Source organism: Canis lupus, chromosome 27 (genome assembly GCF_003254725.2).
Source record: "Canis lupus dingo isolate Sandy chromosome 27, ASM325472v2, whole genome shotgun sequence".
Classification (NCBI taxonomy): Eukaryota; Metazoa; Chordata; class Mammalia; order Carnivora; family Canidae; genus Canis; species Canis lupus.
In genome coordinates, this window is record NC_064269.1 from 1,192,223 (window position 1) to 1,213,922 (window position 21,700).

General features: G+C 52.9%; 1 protein-coding gene and 1 long non-coding RNA gene across 2 annotated transcripts in view; one reads left to right on the forward strand and one right to left on the reverse strand.

Annotated features, from left to right (window-relative positions):
• Window positions 1-21,700, reverse strand: part of HOXC10 (homeobox C10) — a 106,216-nt gene that overhangs the window by 9,709 nt on the left and 74,807 nt on the right. The gene's annotated exons all lie outside the window — the stretch shown is intronic.
• On the forward strand, window positions 4,085-14,569 carry LOC112667160 (uncharacterized). The gene is made up of 2 exons (XR_007406613.1): window positions 4,085-11,091; window positions 12,249-14,569. It is a non-coding gene; the product is annotated as an uncharacterized LOC112667160 (long non-coding RNA).

A 21,700-nucleotide genomic window follows, 5' to 3' on the forward strand; every position in this document is an offset into this window, starting at 1 on the left:
GTTTCATGGAGAAAGCCAATGTCCAGAGGAGGGGCGGGTGGGGAGGTCGCCAGGCACAGTTGCTCCTTCCCTTTTTCCCAAGGTCTCTTTATTTGCCATCAAACAGTAAATTAAAATATGCTTGCCAACTCCAGGGGGCTCTCTGGATGGGCTTCCTACCTGCCTTCCGGCCTGGGGGAGAACTGGGGTGCTGGAGCCACTGGGGCAGGGGGAGCGAGTGCGGTGGGGAAGGCGGTGGAGGTGAGCGCACCGCTCCCCGTGCGCGGGCCCTGGCTCCCTCGGACCAGACAGGCGCGGAGAGGCAAGGGGGTGGGTCCCCAAATGTCCTAGGAGAGGTGGCTGGTGTCCTCAGAGCCAAGTTCTGAGAGCAGTCCCAGCCTCCACCCGGAGGGGGAAGGGCTCCATCTCCAGGAGGCAGAGTTGAGGGAAGGAGGAGGGAGGGCCCTGGATTGGGGTGTTGATCTGGCTTTGAGGAACAGAGGGAAAACTCTCGGGAAGCAGGGGTTTTGAGGCCCCCCTCATTTTCTACTTCTGGCTGCCTCTCTAGACACAGCTGTGGGAGCTGCCGCTGCCTCCCCGTCCGGTGGGCATTTTCAGAGGGCAGGGAAGGAGGGAAGAGGGGATGAGGATGAAGAGAGTGTCTCAGCGCAGGGGGACACAGGGGGACGCAGGGGGACGGGAGCTGCAGGCAGGGATTCAGATGGAAATGATCTCACAGGATACAGTTTTCTTCCTCTCTAGGCCCTTACAGATGTGAAAAGACCGGCAGATCCCACGTCCCCACCCCCCAGCATCCCAGAGTGTGGTGTGTCTTGAAGCCTTTGCCTCCCCAAGGGAGTGGGGCTTGGGGAGAGGGGGTCAGGAAAGGCGCCAGGTATGCACTGGGCGTCTCCAGAGGGCTGAGGGAGACCGGCATCTCCGAGGGCAGGGTGGGGGGCCCACTCCGGATCCCAGATCACTTGGGTTCTTGGGCCTGGGAGTCCTGCCACGAGGCCTGAACTCCTGTCTCCCCACCAGGGCTTGGCCAAGCTGCTTCCCTCACGGGAGTCTCACTAGCACTCCTCGCGCCCCCCCTTCTAGGGGCCAAGCCTGCAAAGCACTTTGAAACCTGCAGTTGGCAGAAGCTGGTTTATTGAATGCAAATACCCTGTGGGGACGCACATACCCGACTGGTAGTGAGGCATCCAACCGGTCCACAGAGGACCTGAATTCAAGGGCTGCCTTCCAGGGGACCAGGCCTCAGTTTGCTTATTCTGAGGGCAGGGGCTAACAGAGGCTGCCCTGCGCTTCACAGAGGAGAAGGAAATAAATGAGCCCACTGGAGAGCAATGGTCACAATCAAGTCTTAATTATGAATTAATAATTCATAATTATTCCAGACTTGCAGATAAGCACAAGCCTGCTGAAATTATTTCCCAGGGAGGAATTCAGTTGGAGGGGGTGCGAAGGGGACTTCATTGCAGCCATTACTTCTAGAGGCCCTTTTAAGTTCATTCTTTTGCTTCCCAACCAGACCGTGGAAGGGGTTCATTAGCTTCCTTGGCTAATTCCTCCTAACAGCCACCCCCAAGCTTCTAAACACAGGGCCACTCTCCTCTGTTCTTCCTGAGGCCAGAACCTGGACTCTGGATTTCTGGGGCCTCTCTGTTCCCTGCTGCCTGTTCTGTGGGGCGCCCTGCGTTAGGAGCTGGCACTGGGTGTCCTGGAGAGATGGGTGGCCTGTCTTTCTGGTTCTTCTCCCTCCACCTCCCCCATTGTCTTGGGATTGCCTAGGAGCCCTCATCTTATGGTGGGAGGAGGCCTTCCAGCTCCAGGCGGGAAGAGCAACAGGGAGCGCCCCTTCTAGCGTGGATGCCGTTAGTTCCAGGATCTGGATTTGAGGGGCCGACTCTGATCTCGGGAGCAGACCTCCAAATGGCATCAGTCCTGGCAGTGGGACCTAGACAGGCCTACGCAGGCACGCCCAGCACCAGATCCAGCTCTCTGCTGCTCTCCTCCTCAGCACCCATAATCCTAAGTTCCCACTTCAATGCATTTTAAAATATTCTAAAGGAAACTCAAAGAGCCACTCAGACCCTCACAGCTCAGGAGATCGCCTCTCTCTCGGGCATCTGAAAGGGAAGGGAGATTCTTGTGCTTCCAGATACTCAATGCTGTGGACCACAGGGGCCTTATCTCCTGGCCACGAGGAGATCTTTGACCACCACCTCTGCTTTCAAAATGCCAGAAGGAAGAAGGAGCAAGTGGCCAGTGGCCAAGGGGATCTGGCTTTAGAAAGAATTTTCAGTCCCAATGCTATGGTTTTCCCATCAGCCTCAGCAGTTGCATCAAATCTGCGTGTCAGGTGACACCTCAGGATGGAGGGAGTTGGAACAACTGGGATCTAAGGCCCTCTCTTCCACACCTGTGGGCACGCGGGTGCACTTGAGAGCCTGCTCCCGGGCTAGGTGGGCGGTCAGTGCAGCACACCTGGTGGGCACCTGGTGCCATGGGGACCCCATATTCGCCCTTCACTCCAGCTCCTTCCTGGGCCCCGCTTCAGTCTCAAGAGGAGGACCACTGAGGTGGGATCCAAATTGTCCAGATAAGTAATTGTGGCAGCAGCACTTGTGTTTTTTAGAATGCCGCCCCTCGGCCTCCGGAGATCATTGATCCCTTCCCTAGCTCCTCCTATTCTCCACGGCCTTCCCAACGTCCTCACCCCAAAAATCCCGACCGCAGGGGGACCAACTTTCCTGACCCACCACTTCCCCCACCTGCAACTCCGTCCCCTCCCCCCAAATGTGCTCTCTTCTGAGTCTCCGCTCTTCGCTTCTTAAAAAAAAAAAAAAAAAAAAAAAAACCGAAGAAGAAGGAATTTTCAATAGTCCCACTTGTCAAGCGAAGACCATCTTTTAACCTTCAACAGCAGCGAAAGCCGTGTGAACTCTCGGTGAACCAAGATTGAAGCCATAAATCACGCGTACAAAGGCGGCTGCGAGGCTGGCGCGGGCTCTGCACCTTTAACGCTTTCTGGGGCTGACAGGCGGCGGCCCCGCTAAAGTTCACAGCGCGGGGAGGGCCGCCCCCTCCCCTGCCCCCTGCACCCCCAGCCCGCTCGCCCTGTTTAAATAGGCGGCGGCATCCACACGGACACAATAATTTAGCTTGTCTTTGGCATTTGCTCCGGGACCCCAAGAGAGGGACCGTCCACTCCCCCCTTTCTCTCCAGGACTGGCGTCTTTCATCTCTGTCTACACGGCCCGATTACACAGATCTTTGGGGTTCCAAGAGGCTCGGAGTCGCTGGGACCAGGAAGACCTGGCTGAAACGTGCTGTATAATTAGAAAGGATTTTCTTTCTTTCTTCATTTTTTTTTTTGGTTCCCTTTTATCCTTTTCCTTTTCTCCCCCTTTCTCCTAATAAAATCTTTTGTTTTAAATTCTATGCGTCTGTTTAGCAGAGGGCTGGAGCTAACGTCCCGGACGGGCAGCAGCCGGGTGGGGGACGGCCCAGCTGCGGCCCTGCAGAAACCTCCGGGCCTCCCGCTCCCGCCGGCCGCTTCCTTTCCTTGGCCTTCGGCCTCCTCCTCCTCCTCCCATCGGTTTTGTTTTCTTTTCCCTCCCCCCACCGCCTCCTCTTCGGTTTAATTAAAGTTTAGCGACTCCACTTGCCTTTTCTCTTCTCTCTTCCAAAGCGGAAACCAGACGGCCCAAGCGTCCCCGTGGCCCAAGCGGCCCCAGCACGGTCCTGGCCTGCAGCCCTGCAGCCCTCAGGGCCTCCCCCTGGCCCGCGGCCTCCCTCCACCGCCCAAAGCCTCCGGGCAGGTCCCCAGCCCCTCCACCATCCTGCAGGTCCGCGGCCACGGGCCAGGAGTCCCTGAATGACCGGGGCTGGAATAGGGGTGTCTGTCTTCCCCTAAACCCACCCCCCAGACTCGCTCCAGAAAGTTTGGAGGGTGGGTACACCCCAAATCTAGCAACCTGCTCCCCAAAACTCATGGCTGACTAATATGATATGACAAAAGCCGGTGATGGATTTGGTATATGTTAATTCACAATGCCCTTTCCTCCAGAATTTAACTATAAGTTAATACACACCGGAAACCACGCGCATACACGCTCGTTAATGGGCTTAGGTATTAGCGAGTCCTAACGATGCATACAAATGTGCTCTGCGCTCTGTAGGCCCCTCAAGATTTATGGGCCTTGAGCTCTCTGAAGCTGTAAACAAGGAGAAAAAAAAGAGAAAGAGAGAGAGAGACTGGGGGAAAGAGACAGAGGCCTGACTCACCCCTCCAGGTTGTGGGAGAGAAGGGAGCTTTGCAAGTGGGTTCTTATGTATTTTGCTTTCCTTACAAGCTGGTTGTGCGTGGGTCTGGGCATTGGGCTGGGGCTGGGGCTGGGGCGGTGGTTGCCTGAACGCTGGTGTGCGTGGGCAGCGTGTTGTTTGCCAGCCGGGGTGGAAGGCCGCCTGTATCCTGTGAATGGCTGTGCAGGGCCTGCATCCAGCAGGCATCTGTGGGCATTTACCTGGAGTGTGTGCACTGTGCTAGGGGTGTGTGTGTGTGTGTGTGTGTGTGTGAGAGAGAGAGAGAGAGAGAAAGAGAGAGACAAGCAGGCCTCCCTCCGGGCCTGGCTGCTGTCCCCTGAACCCCGTGAACAAATCTCTACCAACAATCATAATAACAATAAATAATAAATAACAATAAAACAGTAGTTAACAGTCCCTCCCTAGCAGGATAACAATAAAATGCAAGAGGAGAGATTTTGAGGAGGGGCCAGGGGACCGAGTCACCATCACAGCATCTGAGGGGAAGACAAGGGAGGGAGGAGGCAAGTTAGCTTCTTCCTATATGCCCTGGGGGCGCCGGGTTTGGGAACCCCTGTCCGCCCGGGTCCTCCGGCCAGAGGAGGAGAGGGAGAGCCAGGAGGCCGCTCCGCCTGCTGCTTTTTCGCCGGCTTTGGCTTTGTGCGATCAGGGCAGGGCTCCCACATGTGGGGGTGATTAGTGGCTTTGGGGAGTCTCTGGAGTCCCCGTTTTGAAGAGGAGGGCGAGCGAACAGGGTGAGGCGAGGGGGCAGAGGGGGGTGAGGCGGTGGCCGAGCGGGTCGGCCCCTCTGGGGACACAGGTGCCGGGCGGCCGCGCGGGTCGGAAGGAAGCAGGAAAGCACGTACGGCCCCGGGAGCCGGAGAGCAGGGCCGGGTTTCCGGTAGGCCCGGGCAGGTTCCCTTTCTAGGGGCTTTTCAAACACACAAGCAAAGAAAAACGACAACGACAGCAACAACAACAAGACAACAAAAAAACCCAAAGAGCAAAAGAAGGAGAAGAAGGAAGGAGGGGTTGAGGCGCTGAATTGTCCTTGGTGCGCTTGGAGCCAGCGGATTTCCAGAAAGGAAGAGGAGACCGCGATCCCGGATCCCTCCACGTTCGCCTCATTCTCTCCAGGTACAATTTTCTGATAATCCCACTAATGCACTTCTTGTGGCGGGGGTGGGGCGGGGAGGCAGGTGTGCAGGGAGAGGGCGCTGGCCGCACACTACGCCGCCCGCCGAAGTTTCGGGTCCAACGAAATCCCCCTCTTTAAAAACAATTGTATCCAAAAAAAGAAAAAAGAAGGAAAGAAAGAAAAAAGAAGGAAAGAAAGAAAGAAAGAAAGAAAGAAAGAAAGAAAGAAAGAAAGAAAGAAAGAAAGAAGAAAGAAAGAAAGAGAAAGGAAGGAAAAGAAATAAAAGAAGAAGAAAGAAAAGAAAAAAGAAATCAAAGCGTAAATATAACAACACAAATTAGCCAACTTTTTAGAAGAGAAAGGAAAGGGGGCGAAATGACCATAACAAACAGCCGTGAGAACTTTTAAAAGATTTAAGTCACAAACCTTTTCAGAGGTTTTGGTTCTTTTTCAACGGCCGGTGCCCGTCTGGGCTGCAAGGGCCGGAGGAGTACACTTCCCCGGGTCACCTCGGAGCCCGAGCCGGAGCCGGGCGGAGATTCAAAGGGGACCCGGCGGCCTGGCCTTGAGGACCCGCGGGCTGGGGCGGGCGGGGGAGCGCGAATAAAGTAAAATTCCTCGGCCGGAGGCGAGCAGAGCGGCGCGAGGGGACAGGCCGCCCCGGGCGCTGGGCCTCCCGCCCTGCCGCCGGCTCCCCGCTGCCGGGCCTGGGACGGGCCGAGGGACTCAAGCCACGCTCCCCCTTTCTGTCCCCCAGGCCCGTGCGCCTGCCCGAGCGAGCTCCCAGCCCCCGGAGAGGGCTGCTGGGGCTCCTGGGCCCTCTCCCCGAGCCCAGCGGCCTCCAGCCCTCCTTGGGGGAATGTCAGGGCCCGGACACCTCTGCACCCTGGCCTAGGTGAGCCTGCTCACTTCGGGGACATCTAGGAGGAGGAGGAGGAGGAGGAGGAGGAGGAGGAAGGCCGGCTTAGAGCCGTGTTTCCACCTAGTTCTCCTGATGCCTTCACATCTGGAGACTTTATTTATAACCCCCACATAACTCTCTCTGTTTGGAGGCACCGGTGGCTCTATTGACAGACTGATGTCTGGGAAATATCGCTCTATCTCTAACCATACCTAAATGTGCTGTGCTTGTATTTGCAGATTTATGCTTGAGGAAAATATAATTATTTCCATTGTATTTGTGCATATACAACAGTTACAGAAGCAGATTTATATACGAGAAAAAATACGACTCTCTTATAGCCATCCAGTTTTATGGACATTTGATATCCTGACAGATTTATATCTCTGAGCAGCTATATAGATAAATGTATATCGCTGGAATTATGTATCAGGAGATATATACTTATTGATTGTGATATAGGGTAGTTAGAGCATTCACTTGGAGCCATATATGGCCATGGAGATATTTCTATATTATTATCACTATATATAGGCATATCTATTTATAACTACATAGTTATAAAAATAGACATAAGTAATTATAGTCCTATACGTACACGCTGCTATCTCTCCGCGGAGTTATAGACACTTGTGAATATAACTCTGTAGAGATATCTGTATGTATATAAGGGTGTAATTACCTCGTGATGTGTGTGTATGGGGGCTTAGGCCAGTCTATCTCCGTGCAGACATATTTATATGTAGGGGCTGAGAGACATTTGTTCACGGAAATGTTTCCAGGGAACCAACTGGAAAGCAGGATCTGGCCATCTAGGAAATCAGCTAGCAGAGATCTCCACTTACGGGGGGAGGGAGTTACCAAAGGGTAAACACAACATAGGAAGCCTCAAGGAGAGAAGACAAATGGAAGGTGCCGGGGGCATAGCTGGGGCACCCATCCGGAGATGGGGTGCGGGTTTGGGGAGGGCAGGTGGCCACGGGCGGGCGAGGGGCTCAAGGAAGGGGAGGCAGTGAACAGTAAGTACCACAACCCGGAGATCCGCTCCAGCTCTCCACGAGGGAGCAGGCCGCTGGAGGTCAGCCGCCACCTCGGCCCTACTGCGTTCTCGGCACTTCTCTTGAACCCTGGTTTTGGGTAGGTAGGCCTCAGAGGTGAAGAGGCTTAGGGACCGGGCAGGGACAGGGCGGCTTTCACTGCTGCTGCTCTCTGGTTAGAGGACCAGGAAAGCCAGGTGCTGTGGCCAAACAAAGCTTGCTTTCACCTGGGCCTCCTGAGCCCCTGGAGGGCTGTGTGGTGGGAGCCTGGTGGATCCAGAGGTGAATTTTCAAGTGTTGGGCTTGTTCTGGTGGGAGTTTCCAGGAGGCCTTCCTCAGCCCCATTCTTTGACGCCCTGGGCCTCAGGGACCTATATCTGCACCACTGTGCCACTCCTGCTCTGTGGCTCCCGGCTTGGGGTTCCCTTCCTTCTGGGTACAGAAGGCTCGACCTTCCAGCTCCCTAACAGCACAGCCATGGGCCTTTATGGAGGACCTGACTTTAATAAGTGGGGAACATGGATTGGCACCTCTGGATCTCATCCCCCCCACCCCCGCCCCACGCCCCGGTTTACATACATCTACCTGGCTCTCCCACCGGCCTCCTTCCAGGCATCACTGGGCCCAGGATCCACAAGCCTTCCTTGGCCACCAACCATCCCGGAAGAAAAGACATTTTTCTCCTGGCCCCAGTTCATTCATTCTTTCTTTCCTTCTTTTAAACCAGGGAGTCACAGACCCCTTTGCTCAATGGTTTGTTTGTGGGAGTTTCCCTGCACTCAGTGTCAGTGGCCGGCAGGGCTTCCAAGTTCTCTAGGATGCTGGGACGGGAGTGAAGACCCCTGGGCTGTGGTTAAATGCCAACTGCCACCACCCCCCGCACACCCCTGCACATGGGATCGGAGCTTCTCCAAGACAGGGACTCTGCCGCCGGCTACAGAGGGGTGGCCTGATAGGCGTTGAAGTACAGAATGGCAACCAGTGCAACAGCTTTGGACAGAGGCAGTCTCCCCTTCTGCGGCCACCCTGCGGGCCAGCAGGCACCTGGGCACCGTGACTGGAGCCAGGCCCAGAGCCCGTGTCTGCTGGAGGCAGTGGGCTCTGGTGGGGCCAGTGGTTAGTGCCCAGCAGAGAGCACCCGAGCTGAGACGGGGGAGTGGGGGGTGGCATGAGGCTCCAGAGCCAGGCCCTGCCTCTCCGGAGTACCTCGGCACCCCCTCACCAGCGTCCTGGCTCCCCAGACCCCTGAGTACATGAAAACCAACCCAGAGCGGGACCTGGCGAGGAAGGAGCTGCCTGTCAGCCTGAGGGGCCCAAGAGGAACCACCACTTGGTCCATTAAGAAATACATAAATAAAACAAAAATAAATCAGCCTGAGACAGCCACCCTGGCAGGAGGGAAAGGCCTTGTTATGCCTCAGCCGGGCTCCAGGGTTACTACCAAATGCATCAGAATGACTGAATATTTAAAAAAAATTTTCTTAAACGTTAAAAAGCTCACAAATTTTCTGATTCAGTAATATCTCCTAATCAGGTCATTTTGCATAGTTCTTTTATAAACCGTCATCATTCCCTGTGGATTTGGTGCCTGTAGAACGGGTCCCGGAGTTTAGGGACAGGTGGGTCACCGTCAGCAGATGGGCGAAGATAGGCAGTTGCCCTGCGAGGGTCTGGTTTTGTAGGAAGGGTGGGCTTGGGGCAGGGAAGATTCTCCCAGATTTGACTCCCTTTTAACATGAGAGCCTTTAGGGGTGAGCCTTTGGGGGGCAGTCTGCCGTGCGTCTGGGTGAGGGTCCAAGGTCCAGAGAGGGGGCTCAGTCACACCGGGACCCCAGCCCCTTCCTCCCCAGGGTGTCTAATCCCATGGGGATGGCGGTGCCTTGCCGAAAGGAACACCCAGAGGGAGAACGGGGCCCACATTCATATGTTTGCCTGAGCAGGAGCCCGGGCAGGCGGGGCGGGGTCGCCCCAGTACACCCCGGAGCCCGCAGGTCAGCTCCTGGCTGTCCTGGGCCAGAAGCCGGGAAGGAGACATGCTGGCCGGACTGCCGGTGATCCTGGGGAGTCCTGGGTGCCTTCCTCTGGGGTGTCAGGGCTCCTAGCCGCTTCCAGGCCCAGAGCCCCTTTGAGAAGCAGATGGAGGCGGTCCGCCCCCTCCCCACCAGACTTCCGATACCGATACCTCGGGGCCCAGTATCCCCGATTTAGGCACCCCCTTCTCCCTGCGCCCCGTCTCCAGCTGCCTCCCCTTCCGCGCCCTCCCTGGGTGCCTTTGCCTGGGAGTCAGGCGGTTCCCCTGCCCTTGTCCTCCTCTGCCCTTCACTACAGTAGGCAGCAGGCAGAGGCCTCGCGTGGGCCGTGGGCCGCAGGCCGTGGGCCGAGCTGACCTGCTCCCCGCAGAGACCAGGACAGTGGCTGCTCCCCAGGCCTGCTCTCCCTGCCCTGCTTCCCACCACTCTCGGGGGCTGGGGGGAGCCCGGGGGTGTTGGCAGCCTGCAGGCCCGGCTGTGGGGGGACCAATTCCCATCTCTGGTGGAAACTCAGACGCAAGGAGCAAGTTGCAATTGCTATAATAATAGTCATAATAATAACAATAATAATTTATTTAGCATATCATTAGATGTGTATTTACTGTCTTCCCTCTGCTTTTTTACAAGTGTCTCCTAAGGAATTCTCACAACACCCGGGGGAAACAATAATCGGCTAATTACCACCCTTCAGCTTCCCCTCCTCCCCCCATCCACCGAGTCCCCCTCTCAGAGAGGAGCATGTGCGCAGCCCCTCCCTGTGCTGACACCTGTTCGGCTCAGCCTCCCCTTTCCCAATTCTCCTCGCCCACTCTCAGCCTTCTCCCGCCCTGTTCAGGAACCTTCCCCCTCATCTGGGGGGGAAACGGTTGGGGAGGAGAGTAGCTGAGCCCCAGCAAGTTCTAAGGATTCATACCGTTTCCCTGACATTACAGCGATGTTGAGGGTGGTGTGGACGGAACCCAGCCCTTACTTCTCTGATCGCTCCTCCGGGGGCAGAAATCGCCTGCACAGGGTTTAGAGGCACACGGGTCAGGGAGGGGACGGGTATGCCGCGATGCCAGGACATCCGAGGCAGGTGTAGAGGTATGGCCCGTCCTGCAGATGTAACATGCACACCAGGGGCTTCCAGGTGGTTCAGGCCAGGCCTTAGAGGCCGTAGCCTCTTTTGGCACTGAAGAAAAGAAAGGAAAAGAAGGAAAGAAGGAAGGAAGGAAGGAAGGAAGGAAGGAAGGAAGGAAGGCATGTGCACGCGTGTATATATGTCTATAAATGTACACATGCCTATATATTCACGCGTGTATTTTTTCCAGAGAGGATCATCATGACGATGCTTATCCTTCTTAGAACATTCATTTCTTTTCGCTTTTAAAGAAAAATTCATACCTTCTCAGAGATCATAATGAAAACACAAACCAGACACGTGTTTTCGGGTGACAGATTCTGAGTGGTCTCTCGGACCACCCGAAGAGCCCCCTGGAGTCCCAGTTGCTCACCTCCTCAGCCCCAACCCAGGACAGAGAACTACAGCCGGCATCACGACAGTCCTGACCACAGACAGGGCCACTTGGCCGGTCGTGGAGATCCTGGACGTTGCAGCTCAGACTACGCAGACTCCGAGCTCTCCACCTCCCTGTCCAAGCACACACAGTCGCTCCTGGGAAGAAGCCAGTCCAGGCTGGAGAACACAAGAGCCAGGTAGAGTCACTATAAAGATGAACTGAATATAAAGAGTCAATATAGGGGGACGCTTGGGGGGCTCAGAGGTTAAGCATCTGCCCTCAGCTCAGGGCGTGATCCTGGGGTCCGGGGATCGAGTCCCACATTGGGCTCCCCTCATGGAGCCTGCTTCTCCCTCTGCCTGTGTCTGTGTGTCTCTCATGAATAAATAAATAAAATCTTTTATTTTAAGAGTCAATATAAAGAGTTAGAATTGAATCTGCTTCTTAGCTCTCTAAACCATAGGTGCATAGTCGACATTTTTGGTGGATCCCATAACCTATTTGGTGTCTTTTCCTCTTTCCCTAGTCCTCAAGCTTTTCTGTCGCTGTCTGCCTCTGGCCCTTTCATGTCCCCAGTCCTATCGAAACGTACTTGTCTTGAGCCCCACTCTAATCTGTCTACTGGGTAACAACCAGATTGCCAGATTAGGAAGACACCAATGTGTTGGCATGCACATTCTCCAGGGACACCGGACTTCTTGGTGTAGGCCTTCAGGAGCCATTGCCCAAATGGAAGGAAATAGCCATAATGATGGAATTTCCGACCCATGGCAGGCGGCATGATATAGATCTGTGTGAGCGAAGTTTATGATTTTTCTTAATCCCTATCACGGAGGCAGCCATCCATCGTGTCTGTGGATAAAGCTATCCGGGCCCCAAACCTAAGGCTTCCAGGCTGCTTAGAGGAATCCAGAACACTTTCTGCACCTTTTATGACCAGATCTTGGGAGATAAAATTAAGTTTAGGAAATAAACTGGATTCATCCGGGTAAAAAGAACATTATGCACGAACTGTCAGGATGTGGGCTTCTGGTTTGTTCTGAACACGGTGGCCGTTCATTCCACGACTTGGTTCTGATTTATGGATAGTGCCTCAAAGCCCCCTCAATACTCATAAATATAATCGCTTCCGTTTATAGACAATGACTATATGCCAGGTGCTTTACACAAAATTTGATGAGGAAATGTAATTTCAGAAAGGTTAAGTCACCTGCCCAAGGTCACAAAGCCAGGTTTGAACCAGGTTTCCCCATCTGCTACGTTCTAACACTTCCAAGTCATGCCTCCTGGGTTAGATAAACAGCAGATAATCATGGAAATGAAACTGACTTTTTTTTTTTTTCTCTGAAATAGTTTTACATCCTGTGGACATACAGACAGGGGCCTACTTCTTCAGTGGCTTCTACAGTGGCCAATCCAAGGGCACGTACACTTGGCATCTTCATCTCTCTGAATTCAGTTTTCCTGGCAGCCCCTGTGATCTCTCACATAATGACTACCCTCACCACCTGGAGTCCACCCCTTTCCTGAAACTAGAAATATTCCCATAGTTTGGGCCTCGGGGTTCTAGAGGAGTCCTTGAGTTCCCACTTCCCCAAGCACAGTCTACCTTTCTTGCAAGGGTCAGCCAACGTGACTCTGAGAAGTATCTAGAGATTAATCTTCAGAACCCCTCACTCCCTGAGCTTCCCCCACCAAGCGCTGCCTTTCTGGTTCTATCCGTGTTTGATGAAGTATCCCAGCGGTGCTTTTGTATTTGAAAGGATGTGATCTGCAGAGGACTGCACTTAACACCATGTGCTCTAATGGTGGGACTCACGGCATTTCCCTGGCGAGGTAATTGGGGAGGGGGAAACAGAGTCTTCCCAGGGGCTTTAAACTGCATCACTGCATAAGGCTGATCCTGCATCTCATTATCCATTAACTTCAGACGAAAGCTATAAAATGGGATCCCTTTATTCTGATATTTGAAACTAAGCAGATAGGGGGCTAATTTCTCCGCTTTTACCTGACCGCTGGCATCAGGCAAATACCCTCCCATTGTCTTGCCCCATCTTGTCTCTGCCTGCCTCCTCTCTGGGTCAGGGTCCCTAAGGGAAACAGCTCCCCGTGGTGTGCCGGCAGGGGCTCTGCGGAAAAGGTTGAGTTGTCAAATGAGGAGACACCACAGCTAACACCCCCTCTTCCCCACCCCCCACCAACTCTGGAATGAAGATGGAGAGTTTTCTGTGCCTGGTTTGGTTCACGGAGACACATAGTCCATCATTTGATTTTCTACAAAGAGTATTCCTTCCCTGCCCCCCAGCATCCTCTAGTTTTTGCTCAGAGCTGGAAGGATCTTAGTGATGACCTAATCGAACCACTTCACTGTGAAGGAAGGGAAACTGAGGCTCAGACAGAGACCAGAACCCAGGGATTTTGATCCCTAAGCTGTGCTGCATCTGGCTCTCTTTGCACTTCAGCTGGATACTTTTTAAATTGCCCCCTCTGGATGCCAGGATCCAAGCTGGCTTTTCACGCAGAGAGCACAGGCAGCAGCGACCACCAGAGTGATGTAGGCCCTCCTGCTTGGTGGCGGCCACTTCTGGGCACAGGCTCCATCGTGTCCACACTATGCTCCATAATCCCACCGGAGCCCACCTGTGCTTTCTGTGAAGTTGGGGGACTCTGTGCTCCCCCTTTTCTACACCAGCCCCTAGAGCTGGCCAGGGCCTGGAGAGGGGCTGAAGATCTCAGGCAGGAAGCAAAGGGGTAAGCACAACTTTGTTGCCTCTGATTTCCCCACCCTCCAGCCTCACATGAGGAAAGAGGTTGTCCCTGAGAGAGAAGTTTCCTTAATATGCTGTAAAGCCTTCTCCAAGCTTCAAAGGAAAAAACAAGAACCCTGTCTTCTTGTCCAATTCTGAGGACTGAAGGTCAGGGATGGGGGGGTGAGCTTAATTAGCACAAGGAATGCTGATCATACATAAGAAGGAACTTGCCAGTACACCCCCCCGCCCCGCCCTGTCCCCAGTCTTCAGACGACTGTCAACTCTGAATGCACCACGTGAATTCTCATCCCCTGGTCCAGGCAAGTCAACCTCACAGGTTCCTTCCAGGCCGAAGATTCTGGTTACTTGTCCCAGCATTTGCTGGTCCGTCTAATCCTAGATTCCTCGGGCAGTGCTCACTCAGGGCCCCCGGGCCTTGGCCCAGAAACATCTTTAAGTCTCATGTTGGCCCTAAACAATGTCCACATCCCTAAGAAACAAAACGAAATTGAACCAGTTCAGGGACAGAACTGAACTGTCCACTGCTGTGTGCACAACAGCGCTGGACTGGGAGTCCTGGGGTCGGCTACAGGCTGGATCACCCTCCTCCCCAAATTCGTGTGTTGACGGCCTAGTCCCCAGGACCTCGGCGCGCCAGGCATGTGGAGATGGGCCCTTTGATGAGCAGCAGAGGTAAGGCGCGGTCACACGGCTGGGCCCTAGTCCAGCCGGACGGGCCTGCTGGTAGGAGGAGGACACGAGGACACGGACACCGAGGAGAGGCCACCCGAAGCCAGGACCTCGTGGGCAGACCATCTACGAGCCGAGGACAGAGGGACCCCCAAAGAAACCAACCCTGCCCACACCTTGATCTTGAACTCCTAAACCTCCAAAACCGCGAAAAAATAAATTTCTATTGTTTAAGCCGCCTGGTCTGTGGTGCGTGATTACGGCGACCCTAGCGGATCCCATGGTGTCTGAGTGTGCCGCAGCCCTTTTTCCTCTGCGTGATCTTGGGCATTTAAAACTGTCCAAGCCTCGGTTTCCACATGAGCTCGAAGGTCCCTTCCACATGAGCCTGTGACTCGGTGCAGAGGGAAACCCCGGTTATACTCCACAGGTTGTACCTCCTCGCCAGTGATGTCGGCTGTAAACGGGCACAGGGCCAGACACACGTCCTCATCCAGTCACACACACAGCCCTGCACCATGGCTCTAGCCTTCCGAAAGACGTACAGCCGCTTACCCAGCCCGTCCCCTACCCTAAATGCCAGTGCAGATTCAGCTTTCAGTGCAAGCGTATTTGGGTCCCCCGGGTCCGATGCTGTGGCTGCTGCTGCATCTCACCAAAATTGGTTGAAACGAGGACATTTGAGTCAGTTGACTGGTTTGGGTGAACATAGTGCCAAAGAGCCCCACTGGTTTATCTCTGCTTAATCGATGGATTTTATTTTTAAACTGTCGGATTCTGGCCACCGTTTTTGATTCAGCCACCACCCTGTGGCCACGCAGGGCCTAGCCAAGCACCATCTGATCCGCTCAGCAGCATCACCTTATTCTTTGAATGGATTGGGAAGTTCATTAAAAAGAGTCAAACCCATACCCGACAATTGACGCAGCCTCACTCAGGCCCAGAGAAAGCACTCTCGGGCCACGTCTATAAGATGCCAAGACACACACGTGGGTTAACCAATTCGGCGAGAAATCAGCCCACTCATACCTGTAGGACAGTGTCGGCAAAGCAATGTTCTCCTGTCGGTCTCGGCTGACTTACAGTCTGGACACGGCCAGTGTCCTCCCCCTTCTCGCTGAGCAGACTTCTTAGGGCAGAGGAACGTGTGTCCATATGGACCCTCACGTCATACATACAACACCACAGTACTCCTAGCCTTGTCTTTTGAGAGAGAACTGGGGGACAGAGAACTTATGCTGTCAGGGGCAGTGGGACGACCTTGGGATGACTTTCTCTGGTGCATATCTGCAAGAATGTGACACAGATTGTAGCTTTGGCTGATGTGTGACGCATTGGATGGGACGAGAGGGAAGGAGCCAGCTACAATGGACCTTGGCCGTGTTAACTGGTCGTGAGTGAAGGTGGCATAATGTGTGTTTGCACGTGTCCAGGCTTTTGTATTTGGCTCTTTGTGGTTTTGTTCTAGAACTTTGTTTGGATCCCTGCATGTCCACATCGGTCTGAGTGTGTTTGGATCTGCGTCTCTGTGTTTTCCCACATGGCTAAGTTTGCTGATATGTACTTGTACGTTTGCATCTGTCTCTGAGGGTTTGCATGTGTTTGTACACGGCCTGAGTATGGGCAGGTGGATTTGCCTGAGCCTCTGCGCGCATCTGCTCTCGGGTTTCTGTAGGAGGATGTTATTACGTGTCTGCAGGCCTTTGGAGATCAGTAACTCTAGTGAGACTTCAGATGCTGTGAAGTCTGTGCCTGGCAACCCAAGGATGAAATCTGATGCTGGAGAATGGTTGGGCAGGCCCTCTGCTCAGCTTCCTTCTGGCTCAACAACTATTTTCTTCCAAAATGAGATCTGCACAGTCTTCCAAGGGCCCCTTCTGACCGCCTCCACCAGCTCTAGACCTCCAGGGTCCCCTGTCAGCCCATTTTTAATGGACCTACTGAGTTGAGGGGAGTGTCTGGAGTTGAACTAGGATTTTAAGATGGAAATAAAAAAGAAAAGTTCATCCTTTCCTCCCCATTCTACTCATTTTCCCTTATTGATATTCATCAACTCAGCATGAGGCACAAGGGAGTCAGCCTCTCTGCATTGGCAAAGACCTTTCTCCACTCTTTAAAATCTAACAAGTTTTACTAAAAAATTTTTAGGTGGGTATGATAATAATATTGTGGTTATGTCATAAAAAAGAGTATCTTTTAGAGGTGTTCGTTGAAATGTTCATAGGAGAAATGATAGGACGCCTGAGATTTTGTTTCAAAATATATGAGGTAGTGTTGGGTTCCTTGTAGATCAAATTCTATTGGCCATGGGTAAGATCATTGTTAAAGTGAGGTGACGGATATATGAATGTTTGATTATATTGTTTTCTCTACTATTGTGTTTGGACTTTTCGATAGTGAAAAAAAAGAATCATGTTCACTCAGGCACTATGTCCCCAGAGATGAAGCTGAGACTGTTTCCCCCATTATAAGGATGAGGAAGTGGAGGCTCTCACAGGGTAAGGGACTTGCTTACCGAGCAGAAAGCTCGGAGTGGAATTCAGGCAGCCTGACTTCCGACCGAAGGTTCTTCTCAGTGGATCCTGCATAAACATGAGTCTCACACAGCCATAAAATATAGAATTTGTGAATAAATACCTATCAGATTAATGAAATAACTGAGACTCCAGTTGCTCATACATTTGCATGGGGCTTGCCCAGACAAGTATATGGACACCCAAGAGCTCTACATTTGCATCTATGGAGACAGATACACACCTTGGTTCACACAGCTATGCTTTCCTTGGTTGTACACTTGTAGATCACTTATTCTGAAAACATGTTAGACATGATGCTCGGGTGAAGAAAAGAAGGGGATGTCAGATTGTTACTCCTGTTGCGTGTGCGCATGTGAAGATCTGGGCAATATACACACCCTCGGTGAGAAGGTACCAACAGGAGATCTGGAGGGAAGGCTTGTTCCTGACAATGGACAGATCAAGCCCAGGACTACAGACACATGGAGAGCTTGGTGAGGAGGGAAAAAACACTGTCAGGCTGGTGCCTTGTGCCTCTTGACAAAACTATAACTTTAGACGCAGGTGCAAGGTAGTTTTCTCCTCCACACATAGTTATGTTCAGATAAATACAACCATCATACATTCTTCCATAAAGAATTTATGCATGGCACACACCCACCTCCCATACGCATGATACAGCCATGTCTCTAGAGAGGAATTCTTTTTTTTTTTTTTTGAGAGGGATTCTGAGTGGGTAAATACAGGTCTAGGAGTCAGAGGACAGGGGTTCTAGTCTACTGTCCACCATTTGCTAAGCATGTCGTCTTCAGCATGTCACATCACCCACTTTGGCTCTGTTTCCCCTCCTCAAAAACAAGACTGATAGGATCCCTGGGTGGCGCAGCGGTTTGGCGCCTGCCTTTGGCCCAGGGCGCGATCCTGGGGACCTGGGATCGAATCCCACATCAGGCTCCCGGTGCATGGAGCCTGCTTCTCCCTCTGCCTGTGTCTCTGTCTCTCTCTCTCTCTCTCTCTGTGACTATCATAAATAAATAAAATTAAAAAAAAAAACAAGACTGATATTAATAGCTAAACTGCCCATCTCAAACAGGGCTAAACTTAGCAAGGTCATTTCATCTATAAATTTGTATTTTATTCTACGTTTTCATACTAAAAAATGATGAGTACGTATCTACGACATACATAACATATATGTATGTCTATGTATCTATCTTTCTATCTGTTAATCTATCTATGGAACAGAAAAATTGGATAAATTGCCTAAGATAACACATTCCGGGTACAACACGGAATAGTGAAATGATGGTAGGTTCTGGAGTTAGAGGCACCGCCAATGATCCAATGTATGGAGTGGCTTCTGCTGGTTAGTTCAATTGGTTCTTAAGATATAGTCCAAGGATTCCCTGGGGGTTCTTGAAGACCCTTTAAGGGGCTCCACGAGAGGTCCTTCCTCTCCCAACTACTTATCTGCAGGAGGCTATGTACTTCACGTAGTTCAACCAAAACAGCGTATTGCCACAAATTGAATGCAGAATCCATTCGTCTTCTATTAAGCTAGACATTAAATGTGAAACAGTGACATTTTTCTCACTAAACTGTTTTGGAAAATAGAGTTATTTTTCCTGAAAAGTTGGTTATGTTAAAATGTAATGGATTCGTAATTATTGTTTTCAAAGATTTTTTTAGAAGGTTTCAGTTTTAATTTGTAATAAGGTAAATATTGATAGGTATAACCCATATTTGCAAAGTTCTTTGAGATTTTAATAACTGTTAAGAGTGTAAGGGGACCCTGAGACCAAAAGATTTGAGAACCACTGGGTCGCAGCCTGCTGAGGAGGACAAGAACCTGCCAAGGCCAAGTGAGGAGCAAAGCCCAGGTTACTGGAGGTCCTGCTTGCGCTCAGGCTGGCACGGCCCCGTGGCCTTGGCGTGCTCCCTGCTAACCTCAGCCCATCCTGATGGCCGGTGCCTCCGTGAGCAAAGAACTACAGGGGTTCAGGGCACCCACTCTGGAGTCAGGCAAGCCTGACTGGAATACTGGCTCTGCCTGGGGAGGGGGGGGCCTGTCACTAGCCTCCTGGGCCTCTCTCAGCTTCCTCTAGTGTAAAACGCAGACACACAACGACGTCCTCACAGTGTTATTGTAAGGCTCCATGAAGTAGAAATTTAGCACAGTGCCTGGTCTATAGTAAGCGCTTAAGAAAATGCCTGTTATTGTTACTGGAAAGAAAAAGGAGGAGGGGGGGGGAGGAAGAAGAAGAAGGAGAACAACAACAACAACAGCAACGGCAAAACAGCCTATTGAAAGCCTACTGTATGCCGGGCACTACTCTAAGTGCTTTTCATACATCAATCCACGTCCTCCTCCACCGCCACGGCCACCGCCACCGCCACCGCCACCGCCACCGCCACCGCCACGGCCACGTAAGGCAGCTGCCGGCCCTCGGAGAGTCCTCTGCTATCGCTGCTGCTGGTGTGATGGTGCCCATGGTTTCCCAGGTCCTGCCTATGGGCAGAGCACTGCGGGCTGGAGGGTTAGATAAATGTTTGTGGTTTGGGTTTAACTTGGAAAAAGTGAAAGTATTAAATGAGGAATCTAATCTTCCAGAGGCCTCTGGCTCCGCCTCCTTCTGCAGTCACCCTGGGCCCAAGGGGCCCAAGGAGCCAAGTCGCAGGATGGAGGGTGAGTCCTCAGGCCACACGGTCTTCAGGAAAGCGGCAAGCCTTGGAGAGCAGCGTGTGGAGAGGGAACAGCGGGAGCCTGTTATCAGGGACATGAGTGATAAGTCGAAGAGCCTATTTCACAGGCGCCCTAGCCGGGACGGTATTTGCTGTCATGCGTTACCTCTACTCACACGCACACGCATGCACGAGTGCACACACGTGCACACACACGCGCACACGCCCTCAGCAAAGTCACCGACCCACGCAGATGTGAACAGAATGCGGAGAGAAAGGGCCGCGTGAAGTCACAGGCCTGAGGGAGGGATTCTCCCCGCCTGCCCTCTTCCATCCTGACTAATTAGCAAAGATGCCCTAACAAAACACAGACTCCTGTCTCCTGTATCTCTCTTAGGTCAGGTTCCCCCAGAGAACATCCTGGCTGGGATAGGTCTAGCCAGGCAGTGGAAGGGCAGGGACTAGTTGGGCTGCCTCTCATTGCCATGGAAACTGAGTGGCGAGCCACGGGGAGCATGAATCTGGGGCTCTTGGCCAACCACTGGTCTTCAAGGACAGGAGAGGGAGCAGGATGCCAGGCAGGGCTAACTCTCAGGATGGAGCTGGAGGAAAGGGAGGGAGCAGAGGACTTACTCTTCTACCAATTTTCAACGGGGCCCGGGGGGCGGGGCAGGGGGGGGCACTAACTAGGGCAAGGACCTTAGGATGGTCCTGGTGCTCTGGGATGGAAAGTGGGTTCTTGCTAAAGACAGGCCTACCAGCCAGAGTTCAAGAGTCTTGGCCTGAATTATCTGGACTCAGACCGAACTGGAATAAGCGAGGAAAAGACAGTCTATTGTTTACCCTGACTGGCTTTACCACCCTCTCCTGAAGCTTTGGAGACCACGTATTTCTGGATATGCTTCTTCTTTATTTTGGAGAAGAGAGAGAAAGGAGGCCCTCTAATGTGCACAGTGTGGACACTGTCTGGGTCTCCCCTGTTTGGGTGATGGAATTCTCCGAGGGGTCGAGGGGCATTCTAATTGCTCAGAAAATGACTTTGCCATCAAGGGAAGGGGCAGGCTCTCCTGCCAAGGCCATCTCCCCTCTATAGTCAGGATATGAAGATATGTTCAAACTCTGGAGCCCAATAGAGCCCCCAGAGAACTGAGGCAATTACCTAAGTACTTCTGCACCAAACCCTTCGACCTCAGGTTCCTCGCCTTCACCTGAATCTAATGGGTAACTGTCCCAGTGGGAGAAGAGACTGGTCCCTGGGGGCCAAGACTCAAACTCTGCAATTCCGGGGCCCTCTCCAGCTGGGAGAATGAAATGTAAGTGATGGGGGCGGGGGTGGGGGTTCTCAAGGGTTGGCCTCACAGGTCTCTGGGCCCTGGGGCAGCAGAGCAGGCTAGAAGCCAGAGGCCCTCCATTTGGGGGCTTCTTTGACTCCCAGAAGTGGAGGGAGGAGGCAAAGGAGGAAAGGAGGGTGTGGGGGGAGGGGCGGGCAGGAACAGATGCTTTCAGATCTAAAGAAATAATTTGAGGGGGAAAGGCAGGATCAAACGGAGGAAGAGGAGGGGGAGATGGGGGGAAAGGAAAGAGAACAAAGGTATAGTGGGGATTGGAGCCTCTTTGGTGGAGGAGATAAAGGGGAATCCGAGTGAGTTGGCTAAACTGACATCTGCCCGGCTGTAAAACCTTGTTCTATTTGCTGCTGGCTCTGGAGTGGCCGGTCCCATCCTCCTGAGGTGGCCTGGACTGGAGGCTCAGCCAGGAACCTTTGAACCTCAGCTGTGCCGCCCAGATTGCTGACCCCCCCATTTTGGTTCCCCTTCTCTGCTTTCTCGGTTGGAGGGAGGTTCTGGGAGGAGCGCTGGGGCTGGGGCTGGTCCCAGAGGATTGCTGCGGAGGAGAAGGGCAGAGGAGCAAGGATGTGAGGAAATGGAGCACAGAAAGCAGTAGAAGTGCCAGTCGGAGACCCCAAAACGGCCAAGCCCAAGCGAAGACAGGGCTACAGGCAGTCGCATTGCAAAATGGGTCGAAATGGAAGAAAGGTTTCTGGGTTGTAGGGGGTGGGGGTCATCCCTCCACCTCACCTCTGCGCTTGGCCAGGCAAGAGAGGGCTGAGGTGGGGAGCTGGGGAAAGGCAGGAGCAAACGGACGTGGGGAACACTCCATACCTCCC